Here is an 18,858-nt window from a genome sequence, read left to right on the forward strand (position 1 = left end):
CTACATCTCTCATCTATGCGAGTGTGATGAGAAGTGAGGTGGTCACTCGATGTTAAGAATGACTTCGATGTTCAGAGTGACTTCGATGTTCAGTGACATCGATGTTCAGTGACTTCGATGTTGAGAGTAACTTCGATGTTCAGTGACTTCGATGTTGAGAGTGACTTCGATGTTCAGTGACTTCGATGTTCAGAGTGACTTCGATGTTCAGAGTGACTTCGATGTTGAGAGGGTGTAAAACACCTTCTTTTTACACTCATACATCAAGGACCCAGTAAATTTACTGTTTATTTTTTTACGAATAATTAAAATAACATCCAGAGAGTATATACACACATCGTTCAAGATTTTATTTTTATTTTTGACAAGCGCAATATACCTCCTAAAGTTCACGCTCGATAATGGCATACAAGTAAAAAATTCGTACAAAAATGTACGTATCATCACAAGGGGGAAAAAAAAAGAGGCTCGTTCACGAATTCAAACGACTGAAAAATGGTTGAAATTACAAGAGAAGTAATTAGGCTGAAACAAGCCAAGACTTTTTGATCAAACGGGTGTCGAAGCACCACTTTAGGGGACAACAAAAAAATTTGACGCGAATAAATAAAACTTTGACTATTCTTCAACAGTCGTCGGGTTAAATACAATCAAGGTATTATAGCTCTTAGTAACAAGGACCAGAAGAGCTAAAAATACCTGTTAACGATGGATTGATACGTAGGTGTTCTTCGTAGCCTCATTAACCAATAGGGTACGTCAGATGGAATGACGTCATCTCATAGTGGTTTAAGTGTATTAAATACTCATAGTGTATTAACCACCAAAAACATTTACACTACCAGTTACGAAACCTGACCATCTTTCCCCAATCATGGCGGCTTTGTTTACATTTATTAAACAATATATGAACTCCTCTGGTCCACGAGGCTGTTTATAAAAATAATAATCTTGGGTTGTTAAGTTTCCAAGCTGGAAAAGGTGTTTAATAACTGCCAAGAAAGCTGATTTGATAAAGGAAGGTTATACCATGGTAAAGGAATAAGATGGTAACTCAATCATGGTATGTATACATATTACCATTCTCCACCAGGGTATGTATACATTTTACCACTCTACCATGGTAAGTATACACACACACTCACCATCCACAATGGTAAATATACACACCCTCACTCCCCCCCTTTCATACATGTCCCCCTCCAATATTATGTATACAGTATAGTGCCATGTGGGTAAAAAAATATTTTTAAAATGTTACGACTTTCCTTCCTATCTCCTCTTCTCTAGTTATCTCTCCTCTACACCCCTCTAGTTATCTCTCCTCTACACCCCTCTAGTTATCTCTCCTCTACACCCCTCTAGTTATCTCTCCTCTACACCCCTCTAGTTATCTCTCCTCTACACCCCTCTAGTTATCTCTCCTCTACACCCCTCTAGTTATCTCTCCTCTACACCCCTCTAGTTATCTCTCCTCTACACCCCTCTAGTTATCTCTCCTCTACACCCCTCTAGTTATCTCTCCTCTACAACCCCCTAGTTATCTCTCCTCTACACCCTTCTAGTTATCTCTCCTCTACACCCCTCTAGTTATCTCTCCTCTACACCCCTCTAGTTATCTCTCCTCTACACCTATCTCCTCCGCCCTACACCATCTCTCTCTGTCACCGGCCACCCGCGAAGGTCCAAACGACCCTCGACTATCGAAATACCGAACGAGAATGTGAAAAAAAAATTCTGCCGAAATATTGAAATCTCGTTTAAAATAAGCAAAAAAATATATATTTTTTGGTACTTGTTTCTTCTCCTCGATGGTGGAAATCCTGTCAGTGATTCCCGTCACAGTTTGGGTTCATTTGTGCAGTGTTCATGGGAGTTGTGGGAGAGTTCGAATCCTTGAGTGCTCTCACAAGGGGGCTTCTGGGCTCTGCGTACTCTTTAGATGATGAGTACATCATCTTAAGAGCTCTTAAGATCATGGTTTATGGCGCAGTTCGTAAGCTAGACGTCTGTTTTGTTACCTATATGGCTAGCTGTCGTTAAACGCGCAATTGGCTAATTGCTCGTTAATCTGGTTGTAACCGCGTTCTCCCTTGTTTGTGAAAGGAAAACCCGTCCTCATCAACACCAGACCGTCCTCATCAACACCAGACCGTCCTCATCAACACCAGACCGTCCTCATCAACACCAGACCGTCCTCATCAACACCAGCCCGTCCTCATCAACACCAGACCGTCCTCATCAACACCAGACCTTCCTCATCAACACCAGACCGTCCTCATCAACACCAGCCCGTCCTCATCAACACCAGCCCGTCCTCATCAACACCAGACCGTCCTCATCAACACCAGCCCGTCCTCACAACTGATGACGATCGATCATCTATCCAACAATGATTCATTGACGACTATATTCGAATCGCAGCTCTGTTAATGCTTCACTCAAGCGCTTGCAAATACAAATAATTAGACAGAACCTATAACTCCCTAACATAAACCAATCTAGGACTAACAATATACCAAATACTATATATACCTATATTTATGCATCAGAAAACTCTTGACCCCTGAAGGATTCGAACCTAGGCAGTTACCTATACTTATATTTGAGAAAATAATTTTGTTTGAAAACACAATATATATACAATTGATGAATGTGTCTTTAGGTCGACCGCAACTCGAACGAGTATGACTTGAGGATGTGGGTTACCGCTGAGGCCTCGCCACTTCTCCAACCTATTTAACAACCTTGCTCTTGCTTGAGTTTAAGTCAAGTAGCCATCTTTTGCAACCCTTTCAAGTTTGATACAGGTAATTTGGTGACATTCTGCAAACTGGGTATTTTCTTCAGTGTTGCACATCAGGTCCAACCACAGCAAGAGCAAGCATCCACAGCAAGAGGTTCATATTACCTTGATAACTCTGTCAGTTCACGTCTCTTTAAAACCTAAGGGTCCTTTGAAGCTGTTTTATGAGTCTATCCTGTAACTTTTTCTCGTGAGTCTGTGTGAATCTGTCTAGGAGGTATCTGAGCCGCCCTGTGTGTGTCTTATAAGTTTATTTGTATCTCTGTACGTCTGAGAAGCTTCGTGAGTTGATTCGAACTTGTCTGTTAAGGTATCTGAGTCAATATGAATCTTTCTATTATGAACGTGAGTGTGAGTGTGTATGAATATTTTTAAGTTAAGTGAATCTATATGTTACGTGTACGAAGCGGTATGTTAAGCCATGTGAGTGTGTACGAGTGTCTTGGGAGGCTTCGTGAGTGCGCACGAGTGTCTTGGAAGCTTTGTGAGTGCGTATCAGTGTCTTGGGAATCTTCGTGAGTGCGCACGAGTGTCTTGGGAGGCTTCGTGAGTGCGCACGAGTGTCTTGGAAGCCTCGTGAGTGCGTACGAGTGTCTTGGAAGCCTCGTGAGTGCGTACGAGTGTCTTGGGAGGCCTCCTGAGTGCACACAGACAGTGTAGGAACTCTGCGCCCGAGGGAGGATAGCGGGAATACCCATAAACTTTAAGTAAGAGGATTATCGGGAGCCGCCGGAGACGGAAGTATTGGAAAACTGATCGTCGTTTCTCTGGCAACACCTTGAGTTATGAGGTATCGTAGAGGTCTCTCAACCCCCCCTCGCCCCCCCTTGCAACCTTCTCTCACTTCCCCTGCAACTTTCTCTCACTTCCCCTGCAACTTTCTCTCACTTCCCTTTGCCCCTCCTCACCGAATCTTACAAACTCTCTCTCTCTCTCTCTCTCACTCTCTCTCTCTCTCTCTCTCTCACTCTCTCTCTCTCTCTCTCTCACTCTCTCTCTCTCTCTCACTCTCTCTCTCTCTCTCTCTCTCTCTCTCTCTCTCTCTCTCTCCACCACATGATGAAAAAATGACCACAAACAATAAAAGTGACGAGAAGGACAAGGAAAAAAACAATAACAACGCTAACAGCCCAATTATCACCTGGTGTTTACGACCTAACAAAAGAGTATAGACAAATGACTAATTACCATCATGAGCTTAGGGGGGCGGGTGGGGTGGGGTGGGGGTGGGGGTGGGTTGGGGTGGGGGGGGGGGGAGGGAGATTAATCAACCCCCCCCCCCTCCCCATCATTTACAGTAATCCTCATCAAGCTAAAGGCCGGCTGGGTAATTACCTTGTTGTCATTTATGAACCGGTAATTAACCCCCCACCCCCCCTAACCCCCCCCAACCCCCCCTCTCCCTCTCCCTCCCGAGTATTGAAGTTTCATGACCGAAAAATTTTACGTTTTGGCAATGTGAGCATTTGAATGATTGCATTCCCCCTCCCCCCCCCCCCACCCCTTCTCACTATTCCTTCCCCCCCCCACCCCTTCTCACTATTCCTTCCCCCCCCCTCCTCTTTCCCCCTCTCTTGCTCCCCTCTTTCCCCTCTCTCAATCCAAAGCTCCCGCATCAGCCTTCATATACGATTGCTACACTATATTCATCTATAGACATCCATATATGGTGAAACACATGTGAAGAACCTCTCACACACTCACAGCTCCCTGACAAGAGGGAGCAAGCTTAGCCTAGCTGCCAACACCCACACATCGTGTCAGCAAGGCGGACAGTCCGCCTGCTGTCATACCTCTCACTGTATTTCCCATTTGTAAACTTTCCCATCATCTGTGCATCGCCATCCTCTCCCCCCCCCCCCACCCCCATCTCCAAAAACCCAATCTTCAAAAGAATCCTGTAGGCTGTGAGGGAATAAGTAGGTATGATTAGCGAATCCGTTTCAGTGTACATTTAACCGTCCCATCCTTTTTTTTAGGGGGGAGGGGGTAGGAGGGAAGGGGGGGGGGAGGGGTAGGAGGGAAGGGGGGGGAGGGATATATAGGATTCAGACTTGTCGGTTGATATATCAAAGTTGAAGCCGTCAGGATTATCTGTTTAACAGAGCATCGGTAATCATGATAGTCTATTAAACATTGGTGAATGTTCCGCATTAGCTGTTAACGGGTAATTGCCTCCCTTATTAACGGGAATTGCGTCACTTATCAACGAGAATTGCGTCACTTATTAACGAGAATTGCGTCACTTATTAACGAGAATTGCGTCACTTATTAACGGGAATTGCGTCACTTATTAACGAGAATTGCGTCACTTATTAACGAGAATTGCGTCACTTATTAACGGGAATTGCGTCACTTATTAACGGTAATTGCGTCACTTATAAACAACGATAACGAGAGTTTATCGCTGTGAATTAACCACCATCAAGAAAAACAGTCTAACCATCTTTGTACGTATATAAACACAAAAATTTATATATATATAAAAATTAAACTAGATTGTAAATAAGCTACCAGTTACACAGGGGCGTGAGGCTTAATAAACTGTTTGGTCCAGCACGCGGTGTTTATCGGGCTTTGTAGGACCAAACTTTGCACCAAACTTGTGACGTTAATCAAAACAGTTTGGCTAGTTACTGCCCCCTGCAGTTGTAATTTATCACCCTCAATAGCGTAACCGGTTCGTGTGTGAGAGAAGCAGCTGGTGAGAGACAGCTAGCAGCTGGTGAGAGACAGCTAGCAGATGGTGAGAGACAGCTAGCAGCTGGTGAGAGACAGCTAGCAGCTGGTGAGAGACAGCTAGCAGCTGGTGAGAGACAGCTAGCAGATGGTGAGAGACAGCTAGCAGCTGGTGAGAGACAGCTAGCAGCTGGTGAGAGACAGCTAGCAGCTGGTGAGAGACAGCTAGCAGGTGGTGAGAGACAGCCAAGAATTGACAAGAGACAGTCAGTCAGTTTAGCAGAAATCCATCAGAAAACACACTCAAACAGAGGAGAGAGAGAGAGAGAGAGAGAGAGAGAGAGAGAGAGAGAGAGAGAGAGAGAGAGAGAGAGAGAGAGAGAGAGAGAGAGAGAGAGAGAGAGAGAGAGAGAGAGCCGCGGGAGGTACCAGAGTGACTAGACAATGAGTACCTCAGATTGAGGAAAGAAGCCGAGAGGCAACTTGACAACAACATAGCAGATCAAGCAGAAACCACCCCACATGCTACTTCTCAGCCACAACAACAAGGTTGCTCTGTCATCATTCGGCCATGAGGAAGTCATGAACGATAACTGTTATCGTTAAATAATGAGGAAGGCGAATAATGATAGCTCGTAGCTAATTACAATTCAAAATTGTTAAATAGCTGAAAATCTCTCTCTTTCTCTCTCTCTCTCTCTCTCTCTCTCTCTCTCTCTCTCTCTCTCTCTCTCTCTCTCTCTCTCTCTCTCTCTCTCTCTCTCTCTCTCTCCCTCTCTCTCTCTCTCACCTTAGGCTCACACAAAGCATAATAACCGTTAAACAATAAACAGCCCTACAGCCGGGGGCTACAAAGCCCCACCAGGATGTGGTATAGATCAGTCTTCCCTCCACTGGAGATTCAGACATTCACTCAATCGTTCAAGTAGGCTCGAACGGGCATCCACGTTCAAGGTGTGTCCACCCTTGGCATCCCTCGCCTTCACTGGCCGTGCACTGTTTCCTGCGCTTAACGCACTGGAGGGTGGGATTGGTTCAAGAGATCCAGACGAGCACAGGAAGGGAAAAATAAGATCGAGAGAAGAGTGGGTAAATTCTTTTTTCTCTCTCTCTCTCTCTCTCTCTCTCTCTCTCTCTCTCTCTCTCTCTCTCTCTCTCTCTCTCTCTCTCTCTCTCTCTCTCTCTCTCTCTCTCTCTACACTCACTGACGAATGAGTGTAAAGAATGAGGAGATAGAGACGTGTGAGTGAACACAAATGAATTAACAAAGAAGCAATCAGTGTTGGAGGACTGAGGAAGTCAACCCATGCAATAGCAAGGTCTTGCAACAGTAATAAAATACCCTACAACTTCGTGGCACTCCACAGGTCTTTACAGACCTTAATTACCAGCAGTAAAGACCACCCCACAATAAAGACAGCCTGAACAATAACAAGTGTGTCCGCAATAGTCGTTGCAGACGTCCCAAGGAACGCCAAGAGACCAAAGTAGTCAAGAGGTGCCTCAGAGGAGACTGACGAGGTAACCTCCAAGACAAACCTATTTCCTCTGAGCTGGTCCGACATTTCCCAAGACGATTTTCTCAGGAGGGCCAGGATGTGTTTGGCTTCTGTGGGATGCTGTGGAGGCTGGAGTTGGCAGGACACGGGATGACTAATCTCTGTGGTGGCTGAGGTTAAGAGTTGGTAATAATACAGACTATAACTTATATCTGTGGGCTGTTGTGGTCATTGGTGTATGATTTTGAGTTGGTAATACAGGGAAACAGATCCTCTGAGAAGCACTGTGTACCAGGGTCAAGATTCACGAAAGCACTTACGAACCTGTACATCTTTTCTCAATCTTTGGCGGCTTTGTTTCATATTAGTAAACAGTTAATGAGCTCCGAAGCACCAGGAGGCTGTTTATAACAATAACAACAGATGAATGGGAAGTTTTCATGCTTGTAAACTGTTTAATAAATGTAACCAAAGCCGTCAAAGATTGAGGAAAGATGTACACGTTCGTAAGTGCTTGCGTAACTGCTTTCGTGAATCTGACCCCAGAGGACAAGTGCAGACGATGAGTCACAATAACGTGGCTGAAGATATGATGACCGAAACATACACCAGAAGATGAGGCGAAACGACGACGTTTCGGTCCGTCCTGAACCATTATCGGGTCGACACGCAGGACTTCCCAATGGTCCAGGACGGACCGAAACGTTGTCGTTTCGCCATCTTGTAATGTGTGGTTTGGTCATCAGGGCACGTTTAAGACCCGAGGCTAAAATTTAAGCAAAATCTCTTTCTAATTACACGTTCTAACTGCTCGTTTTGGAGCAGTCGAAGCGTTTTATGTGGAAAAATGCACATTGATAAAAATACGCCAGGAAATTGCGTTTTTAATATCCTTTCTCATTTTTGGCATATTCAGTATTAAAACGTAAAAACAAGGTCGTAATATGACTTAATTTAAAGAATTTAATGTCTTTAAAAGCAATATATAAAATATATAAAACACTCAACGAAACTACGACGTTGGTACAACGTTCGAACCAGTTTTAACACCTCCTAACCAGTTATAACAACCAATATACCAAGTTGTAACAACGTTCTAATACGTCATAAACACGTTAAGCCAAGATGTAACAACTTTATTACAAGTTGTAACAAGCTGAAAATATAGAAAGTTTCGGTTTGTGTTTCCAGGAAAGCGACAACAATTTTGTAAATTTTCAGGAATGTGGGCCTTTTTTGACTGTATTATGTAACAGAATACCACAAGAGCTGTATTGATAAGGTTACATATTAACACAAGCTCTGATACAGCTCTGTATTACTCCGATACAGCAGCTTGTCCTCAAGCTGTGTTCGTTCAAGTCCCGACCTAAACACACACTCCTAAATGTTAACTTAAAAACACCGTGTTTTATCCTATATACAATAATACTAATATATTTATAATTTCATGCATAGAAGAGTGTAGGATAGGTCGGGTGTTTTGGTTAAGTTGGTAATTAAATATCTGTATTTACAGTACGTGGATGAGGCTTTTAGAAAGTTGCGATTCGAACTCCGAGCGAAGCACTCTTCAAGAGATGTTCGAACGTACTCAGATGGAAATCGTGTGTAAAGTGTCTTTCGTTGATGAATAAGTAGATTTACGTATCGTACACTGATTAAACATTGATATTACATTAATAAAACATTGATCCTACGTTAAACATTTATCTACCGTTGATCCTTCGTTAAACATTAATCTACCGTTGATCCTTCGTTCTACATTAATCCTTTGTTAAACCTCCAGTGATCCAACATTGATCATTTGCTGACCCCTTCATTAATCCTACGTCTAATCTTCGTTCACAGTACATTGATCCTTAGTAGATTAAACTTTAATCATGCATTGCTTGAGTATAGTGTGTCCGCTGGATTAAACGATACCCTTCCCCCCTTTCCACGACCCACAACGACCCCCTTCCCACAACGACCCCCTTCCCACAACGACCCCCTTCCCACAACGACCCCCTTCCCACAACGACCCCCGTCCCACAACGACCCCCGTCCCACAACGACCCCCTTCCCACAACGACCCCCTTCCCACAACGACCCCCTCCCACAACGACCCCCTTCCCACAACGACCCCCCTCCCACAACGACCCCCTTCCCACAACGACCCCCTTCCCACAACGACCCCCTTCCCACAACAACCCCCCTCCCACAACGACCCCCTTCCCACAACGACCCCCTTCCCACAACGACCCCCTTCCCACAACGACCCCCTCCCACAACGACCCCCTTCCCACAACGACCCCCTTCCCACAACGACCCCCTTCCCACAACGACCCCCTTCCCACAACGACCCCCTCCCACAACAACCCCCCTCCCACAACGACCTCCCTCTCCTTGGGTCACAAAAACACATCCAACCACACCCAATAAATATGGAAATTCATCTCACCTGAAATATCGCCGCGACACGTCTGCCAATTAAGAAAAAAAGAGGGGAGCAATATTCTCACACCTGGATTGGTAGAGACACCAACTGAGGGGAATGGAAGATGGTTTGGGGGGGGGGCAGGGTTGTTTGACTCGTATGAGGCAGTGATGGGTATTTGTGGGTTGTTCTCTTCAGTGTTTACTCACCTTGTTGTACTCAGCTAGTTGTATTCACCTAGTTGTACTCACCTAGTTTTATCCCGCCAAACACACACCCGAAACTACGACGTTGCTATAACGTTCGAACAAGTTTTAACACCACTTAACCAGTTATAACAAGCAATATAGCAAGTTGTAACAACGTTCTAACACGTCATAAACTCGTTAAGCCAAGATGTAACAACTTTATTACAAGTTGTAACAACGTTCTAATACGTCATAAACACATGAAGCCAAGACGTAACAACTTTATTACAAGTTGTAACAACGTTCTAATACGTCATAAACTCGTTAAGCCAAGATGTAACAACTTCATTACAAGTTGTAACAAGCGGGAAATAGAGACAGTTTCGGTTTGTGTTTCCAGGGTATTCATCTAGCTATAATTTAATTTTAATTTAATTTTGCCCCGAGGGGCGAGTTTATTGGGCAGCGCCACTCATCTTGTGAGTGAACATACCGCCATAGCAGAATGTACAACACTCCCCAATAGGAAGAAAACCCGCTGGGTTGTTCATCCTGTCACTTGTACCCAGACACAGCTGGGACTTGCTTAACTGTCTCAAGTGCACAGCTCCTCAAACAAGAAGATTAACATTTATCAACCCTTAAAAGCTTACGTTATCTTGCGGGTGCAAAATTGGGAAATCTTTTAAGAACAGTATCAATATTTGCCAAATAGTGTTTTCCTAACTCAAACAATGTGGGGTTTATTATTCTACAGTTATTCCTAATATCTCTCAGGTGTTCACATTCACGTAGATAGTGGTCAAGGCGGTGTCCATCACTCTCACCACAGATGCTGCAACTTCGCTGATCAACTGTTGTTTCCATTCCAAATCTCCATGGATATTTGTATCCAAGACGGATTCTCGCTATTACAGATTCTCTCCCTCGTCGTCCTCCTCTTCGGCCATACTGATTGGGATTGCCAGCTGCAACCATGTTGTACCATCGTACAGATTCACTGGTTTGTGCTTCTATCCTCCTTTCCTCAGTTACCTTGTCACGGTGATGTTGCCTGATAATACCTCTAATTTGTAGTAGAGTCTTGGGTATGAAGTATTCAATATGGTCTCCTTCAGCGCCTTCAGCAGCCAGCACATCTGCTCGTTCATTCCCACATATTCCAACATGGGAGGGGATCCACAGAAACTTGATGACTCTTCCCTGGTTGGTAAGTACTCTCACAGCTCTCTTGATTTCAGCAACTATTGCAAGATTTTCTGTCTGATTTTTACTTAGGCTTTGCAGTGCTGCTTTTGAATCGGTGCAAATCACTGCACCATTAGTGTTCCGTTCAAGAAACCTTAACGCCATAACAATGGCAGTTAGCTCTGCTTGCGTTGAAGAGGCATAGTTCTCAATACGCGCTTTGTCTTCATTTCTGCGTTGGAAGGTATTATCCTTGATTACCGTGTATGCTGCACCAGCCCTGCCATTGATAGGATTAGATGACCCGTCAGTGTAGATTTGATCTAATTCATCTCCGGCTTCTTTATAAATGTCCTCGAGATACTTGTGCCTCATTTCTTGTGGTATCATGTTGGATTTTTTCATTGCCATTTCATTGATGATGATCTTGCATGAGTCATCCTCCCAGGGAGGTAACCTCTCTACAGGCAGGAGCTCACGGGCTTGCTCAAGCAGGTGAAGCTCTTCAAGGTAGCAGACTGCTCTGCTACCGCAGTGTACTGCTGCTAGTGTACTCATCTAAGTGCACTCACCTAGCTGCATTCACCTAGTTCCTGTCACTAGTAGAACATCACTATTCAAATACTCAACACATTAACCACCAGTTGATTGACAGTTAAGAGGCGGGACCAAAGAGCCAGAGCTCAACCCCCGCAAACACAAGTAGGTGAGTTCAACTAGGTGAGTACTCGTTCCATCACCCAAATTAGATAATATTCTACTCAAGGAATGCAGCTAGGTGAGTACAGATAGGTGAGAATAGCTAGGTGATTATTTACACCTTTATAACCCATTAATAAATCCTTATGTGTCCTCGTCATCAGGAGGCCTGGTCGACGACCGGGCCGCGGGGACACTAAGCCCCGGAAGCACCTCAAGGTAACCTCGTCATCGTGCATCAGTACAGCAAAAAGGATGAAATGATGAGTTCCTGAAACGTCCTCTCAAACTACTAATCCGGATAATTGGTCATTACCGATATCCGGAGGTTTTTTTCGGGTGACAACGAGGTGTTAATCCGGACGAGTGAGTATTTAATACAGCGTGACCTATTCTCTAGGGGATTACTGCCGTTTTCTGTAGGGAGGATTACTGCCGTTTTCTTTGGTCCGTATATCTTCAGGTCGCGAATTGTGGCTTTTTTCAAACAGGCTTAATCCATTCTCTTCGCTGTTCCGACTATCAGGCTCCAGCTGGGCTGAGGTATTCAGTTCTTCCAACAGGCTTAGGAACTGTCTCGTAGCCAGATTTAAGACAATTGATAGAATAATAGACACAGTAATGTTCAGGAAGTTAGAAGCGCATGTGGTCAAACTTTGAGCTAAAATTACTTGGAAAGTTTGCCTGAAAAATACCTCAAATGCCGCGGTTCTTCACGCTCGGGGTAAGCCCTCTGTCGTGGAGTGCCTTAGGCTCAGAGAAGGTCCTTTGAAATCCCTATGTGGGGCCGTCTCAAGACCCCAATGGTTGAGGGAGAAGGGGCGTAGGGAGGGTTGCTCATAGAAGCGTGACCGTCCGCTACCTTAGACGGATCAACCGTCTAGGCTCAATCCTCCATTCGGTTGATCCAATTCCCGGGCTTTAAGATCATGTCGACCGAATTCTCAAACGTGTTGATCGGTTAATTCTTTGTTTAAATCAGGTTACATCGGAATGTTTAATACGTTGTTCCTGTAGCTTGTCCCTCTCCACTCCGGATCCGGTGGCTCTTATACCGGGGCGACGGCTGAGGAGTTCCGTGTTTGCCTCGATGTTCACGGAGGCTTAGCCGACCCAGGTAGCGACGAACCGTCCTACCAAAGTAAAATTTTATTTTCCTTCGAGGGGCGTGTTTCTGGGGCCGGCCGTAAATCCTCGCCCGTGACAAGACCCGGGACGACACCATTTGGGGCGTGACCACGTCCCGTGCACGCACCTCGAACTTACTTTCCTGGGACACTGTTTACGAATCGTGCTTACGAAATATTTCGTGTGCCTTCCCGCCACCGAAACTACGACGTTGGTACAACGTTCGAACAAGTTTTAACACCACCTAACCAGTTATAACAACCAATATAGTAAGTTGTAACAACGTTCTAATACGTTATAAACACGTCAAGCCAAGATGTAACAACTTTATTACAAGTTGTAACAAGCGGAAAATAGAGACAGTTTCGATCTGTGTTACCAGGGTTGAGGTCGGTAATCAAGTTCAAGTATGGTTATTGAGACAAGAAAGAAATACATCTCAAAGGGATTGACTATCTAAGCCTATTTCTACCCCTTTAGGTCGGTATAATATCTTTCGGATATATTTCAATGCTTTATTGAACATTTATTTGCTATAGAAGTTTTATCAAATCAATTTTTAATACAGTATTTGGATTTTGAATTGGTAACGCTGGATGGCCAATTGTATCATACAATCGTATGTTTATTTTACTCAAGTTATAAATGAATGTACTCACCTAGTTGTGATTGCAAGGGTTGATCTTTGGCTCTTTGGTCCCGCCTCTCAATCGTGAATCACTTTGAACACGTCTGGAAGATAGATTATGGCATTTTAATCCCTGCATTTATTTTTTTGAGTAATGGATGAATACGAATCAATTTAAATCCATCTGGAAAATAGATTATGATCTATTTTCTTATTTCCATATATAAATAGATATATTATAAATAGATACATTTGGAATAATCCAAATGTTTTTAAAACAATGTCCTTTCCAATATCTATGAAAGATTTCTACTATTAAGCATAAAATCACTCTACATTTAATTGAAAACAAAAATACTTAATTTTTGTAAACCTAAAAATAATCGAACACAGCCACCAAACAATCCAACACGAACACAAACAACTGGACCCGCCGGGTAGAACGAAGGGCATGAAACAAGAGGGAATCTCCTCCTGGCTACTGAAAGAGGCAGCAGCCAACTTCAAATATATATATATATATATATATATATATATATATATATATATATATATATATATATATATATATATATATATATATATATATATATATATATACATATGTGTGTATATCACGAAAATAAACACGTGATTAAGACTGTGACAATGTCAGACCACGGAGGAAAATGAAACAGGAATTTCCTTAAGTACTTTCGTATATTAAATACATCTTCAGAAGGAATACATCTTCCTTCTGAAGATGTATTTAATATACGAAAGTACTTAAGGAAATTCCTGTTTCATTTTCCTCCGTGGTCTGACATTGTCATATATATACATATATATATATATATATATATATATATATATATATATATATATATATATATATATTATATATATATATATATATATATATATATATATATATATATATATATATATATATATATATATATTATTGGGAAGGGGGAATATGGGGATAAGGAGCTGGGATATGAGGAAGGAACGGTGCTCAACCACTCTGGACCATCGGGGATTGAGCACCGACTCTGCATCAAGCTAGACCGTCGCCTGGTTTGAACCAATGGAGTGGATATTGTTAAATGCGGCTTGAGGACCATTTGAGCTTCTACACTCCTTCTATTCTCTATATCCCGTGGTTGATTCCTCTTAAGGTTATCTTGAGATGATTTCGGGGCTTAGCGTCGCCGCGGCCCGGTCCTCGACCAGGCCTCCTTTTCGTTACACACCCTCCAGGAAGAAGCCCGTAGCAGCTGACTAACTCCCAGGTACCTATTGACTGCTAGGTAACAGGGGGGCATCAGAGTGAAGGAAACATTTTGCCTATTTGTCTTCGCCTCCACCGGGAATCGAACCCGGAACCTCAGGACTACGAATCCGAAGCGCTGTCCACCCAGCTGTCAGGCACCTATAGAGTTAGTAAACAAGACACAATACGGGAGGACGACACAATACGACACATCAGAAGAGGAGGCCTGGTCGAGGACCGGGCCGCGGGGACACTAAGCCCCGAAATCATCTCAAGGTAACCCCAGCTCAGGTGAGCGGCCAGAGGCAGTCTTCCAGACACCGTTCCTGCGCTCAGAGCCTCGGGTCGTCGGGTCGTCGGGTCCTCAGAGCCTCGGGCCCTCGGGTCCTCGGGTCCTCAGCTTCACGCTTCAGTTTAGACGTCTTAAGCCGTGTCTCCTCAGGTCCGGCCTGAGATAAGATGGGTGTTATCCACTCCTGGGGACTGTTTTATGGCTGGGAGAAGGAGGGGTCGAAAGCGTGTGAGAGAGAAAGATGGTCTTCGTTCGCATCTTATGTATTCATGAGGCGGGCCCAGGTCGCTGCTTCAATCTTTGGGTGCTTCTTGTTGATGGTGGTGTGATGTGGTGGTGTGGTGTGGTGTGGTGGTGTGGTGTGTGGTGTGGTGGTATGATGTGTGGGGGGGGGTGTGGTGTGATGTGGTGGTGTGTGGTGTGGGGTGTGATGTGTGGTGTGATGTGGTGTAGTGGTGAGGTGTGTGGTGTGTGGTGTGGTGTGGGGTGGTGTGTGGTGTGATGTGTGTGGTGTGGTGTTGTGTGGTGTGGTGTGTGGTGGTGTGTGGTGTGGTGGTGTATCATGATGCTGTGTTTTGTGGTACGTTATTTCGTAATATGTTTTATGATGTGATTCAGTAGGCTGTAGTTGTGGTGGTGATGCACTAATTCCTAAGAATGCATTTATGCTAATGATACTGCAAAAGATTCCATCGTTACGGATGCCGTTATTACTGTCTTTCCTGTTACTGAGCTTGCTCAAGATGCTGCTACTGCTGAAGCAGTTGCTGAGTCTGCTGTTATCTGATCTGTGTGCGCGTATCTCTGATGCTTCTCTGCGATGCTGTGGGAGATACGGGGATAAATGATGCTTTGGGGGTTTCACTGAAGCCTTCACTAACAAATAACTTGTCAACCAAGGTGTACACGACACCAAGCAGCTTCTGTATACCTGCCTCCACACCCACACCCACCCACATACACCCACACACGCCCATACCCACTCGCACACGCCCACATACCCGCACACCCACCTACACACATGCACACCCACCCACACACACTCATATACCCCCCACACCCACCCACACACACGCATACCCACCTACACACATGCACATACCCCTACACCCACCCACACAAACGCCCACTCACCCACCCACACCCGCCCTCCTCTTCTGATTAATCACATCCGCATTAATCCACAATATTCAGGTGTGCTCCTGATATATTGTTGCTCCCGCTAATCCTCCCGACGTAATGATTAACGTGACCACCAGTTCTGATTACCTGTTGATCACCTGCAAGCTTGATTAATCATCAAGATGTAGTGAAATACTTGATTGCTTTCAGCACTTCAACCGACTAGACTATATTATTCTCAAGGATCTCACAGACTGTTACGTCTCCTTTTTGTACACGTTCTGGCATCATAGTATAATTCAGAGTCTCAGTTTAGTACCAGTTTGGTACTTCCGAAATCATTTCGTATTGTAAGCATTCGTAATAGGCCGATGGTCTTGTGTTTTTAAAACCTGGGTTCGAATCCACAATGATCCGAGGGAATTAAACAGTTAGATGTATTAGTAAACCTTCCGTGACTGTTAGTACTAATCTGGAGATTAGTATTAACTAATCTCTAATCTCTCACCGAGCTTTCATTGTTGTTATATGCAAGCAACAACAGTTCAATCGAACATGTAGTGAATCCTACATATCACAGTGAACGCCAGAAAATTAATGTTCTCCTTTTATTATATATGGTCCTTATGATAATATTGAACTAGTTGAGGTTAAATTAGATTAGGGTAGGTAGGGTAGATTAGATTAGGGCAGATACGGTAGATTAGGGTAGGTAAGGTAGATTAGATTAGGGTAGGTAAGGTTCATTAGATTAGGGTAGGTAAGGTAGATTAGATTAGGGTAGGTAAGGTAGATTAGATTAGGGTAGGTAAGGTAGATTAGATTAGGGTAGGTAAGGCAGATTAGATTATGGTAGATAAGGTAGATTATATTAGAGTAGGTAAGGTAGATTCGATTAGGGTAGGTCAGATAGATTAGATTATGGTAGGTAAGGTAGATTATATTAGAGTAGGTAAGGTAGATTAGATTAGGGCAGATAAGGTAGACTAGATTAGGGCAGATAAGGTAGATTAGATTAGGGGTAGGTAAAGCAGATTAGATTAGTGTAGATAAGGTTGGGTGTAGCATATTCGGGGTGCCACAGCTGACACAGCATCTTGCAATCATCTCCCTCGTGATCTTGGACATGTTCAGCATCTTCAAATCACAGATAATCACTTCTGGAGTGTTGCCAGTTCTCTGACCGCAGCTCCTCGTCGCCCCTTAACCTGCCAGCAACTAATTTTCTGGGTGATTTGGATTTCATTTCACGTCTCTGAACGTGAAATGAAATCGCAGAGTGCCACAGTTGGACACCAGGCAGAGTGCCACAGTTGGCACTCTGCCTGGTGTCCGTCGCCAGTCGATAGATTGAAAGGTCCCCCTCGGCCATCTACTGACCGAGGAGGACCTTCAATCTAGCGTAAATAAGCAGGAGATAACCTGGTTGATTACCTGGTTGATGGGGTTCTGGGAGTTCTGCTCCCCAAGCCCGGCCCGAGGCCAGGCTTGACTTGTGAGAGTTTGGTCCACTAGGCTTATCCACTAGATAAGTAATATATTTCTGTGTGACTCGAAATATAATGATGACCCTATCACATCACAATAGGGTGCCGGTCGGCCGAGCGGACAGCACGCTGGACTTGTAATCCTGTGGTCCTGGGTTCGATCCCAGGCGCCGGCGAGAAACATTGGGCAGAGTTTATTTCACCCTATGCCCCTGTTACCTAGTAGTAAAATAGGTACCTGGGTGTTAGTCAGCTGTCACGGGCTGCTTCCTGGGGGTGGAGGCCTGGTCGAGGACCGGGCCGCGGGGACACTAAAAAGCCCCGAAATCATGTCAAGATAACCTCAAGAATTGACTTGAGAATGGTCCAGGACGGACCGAAACGTCGTCGTCGTCCCTTCACCTTCTAGTGTGTGGTCTGGTCAACTTTAGCGTAAATAGGTACCCTCCGGGTACCTATTTACTGCTAGGTGAAATATGTATTTACGTATGTAGGTTAGCTTAGCATTTTAAAAGCACCGAATCACCTTCTGTGGTGATGGATCAGAGCACAGATCACCTTCTGTGGTGATTCGGTGCTACACACACACACACATATATATATACAGAGAAATACAGTACTACAGCGCTGACTGTACATCAGTACACACACATCAAGGCAAGTGACAAATTCCATAAAGAGTTTGCGTGGGGGAGTAAAAGGCTGAGAGAGCAACAATCACGCTCCTGCACCTTCTCAAAGGCAGCCAGAAATCTAATATATTACTGCTTTGTGTGTGTGTGTGTGTGTGTGTGTGTGTGTGTGTGTGTGTGTGTGTGTGTGTGTGTGTGTGTGTGTGTGTGTGTGTGTGTGTGTGTGTGTGTGTGTGTGTGTGTGTGTGTGTGTGTGTGTGTGTGTATGTGTGTGTGTGTGTGTGTGTGTGTATGTGTGTGTGTGTGTGTGTGTGTGTGTGTGTGTAGCGTATCACTGCTTTCTTTCATTCTCTACTAGGCTTGCGAGATCCAGTTCTCTAAGCCTTCCTTGCGACCAGACTTGCAGCAAACTAATTTATCTTCAAAATATAGGAATACAGAAACTTCCACAAGGCCTACAGGTCTCAACGCCTCAATATTCTTAAGAATGTTTAACTCCAAGGAGCAGGTTTTTACACCTGTAAAGCTCCAGGGTCACACATATAGTTATAACACTTCTATTTAAATATATAAATGTGACTGGAGTCTCTGAAGGATTATACCACGATTGATAAAACTGCCGGAGGCATAAACTGTGAGAAGAAATTATATATATATATATATATATATATATATATATATATATATATATATATATATGCGAACAAGCCTGAATGGTCCCCAGGACTATATGCGAATGAAAACTCACACCCCAGAAGTGACTCGAACCCATACTCCCAGAAACAACGCAACTGGTAACTACAGGGCGCCTTAATCCGCTTGACCATCACGGCCGT

General features: G+C 44.1%; 1 protein-coding gene across 2 annotated transcripts in view; it reads right to left on the bottom strand.

The window, feature by feature from the left end:
* LOC123751518 (pneumococcal serine-rich repeat protein) overlaps positions 1-18,858 on the bottom strand; it is a 318,504-nt gene that overhangs the window by 143,717 nt on the left and 155,929 nt on the right. For both annotated transcript variants that reach the window (XM_069310003.1, XM_069310001.1), the window contains exon 2: positions 13,266-13,338. The gene's annotated coding sequence lies outside the window, so the exon portion shown is untranslated. The remainder of the gene's footprint in view (positions 1-13,265; positions 13,339-18,858) is intronic.

This window comes from Procambarus clarkii, chromosome 66, assembly GCF_040958095.1.
Source record: "Procambarus clarkii isolate CNS0578487 chromosome 66, FALCON_Pclarkii_2.0, whole genome shotgun sequence".
NCBI classification, from domain to species: Eukaryota; Metazoa; Arthropoda; class Malacostraca; order Decapoda; family Cambaridae; genus Procambarus; species Procambarus clarkii.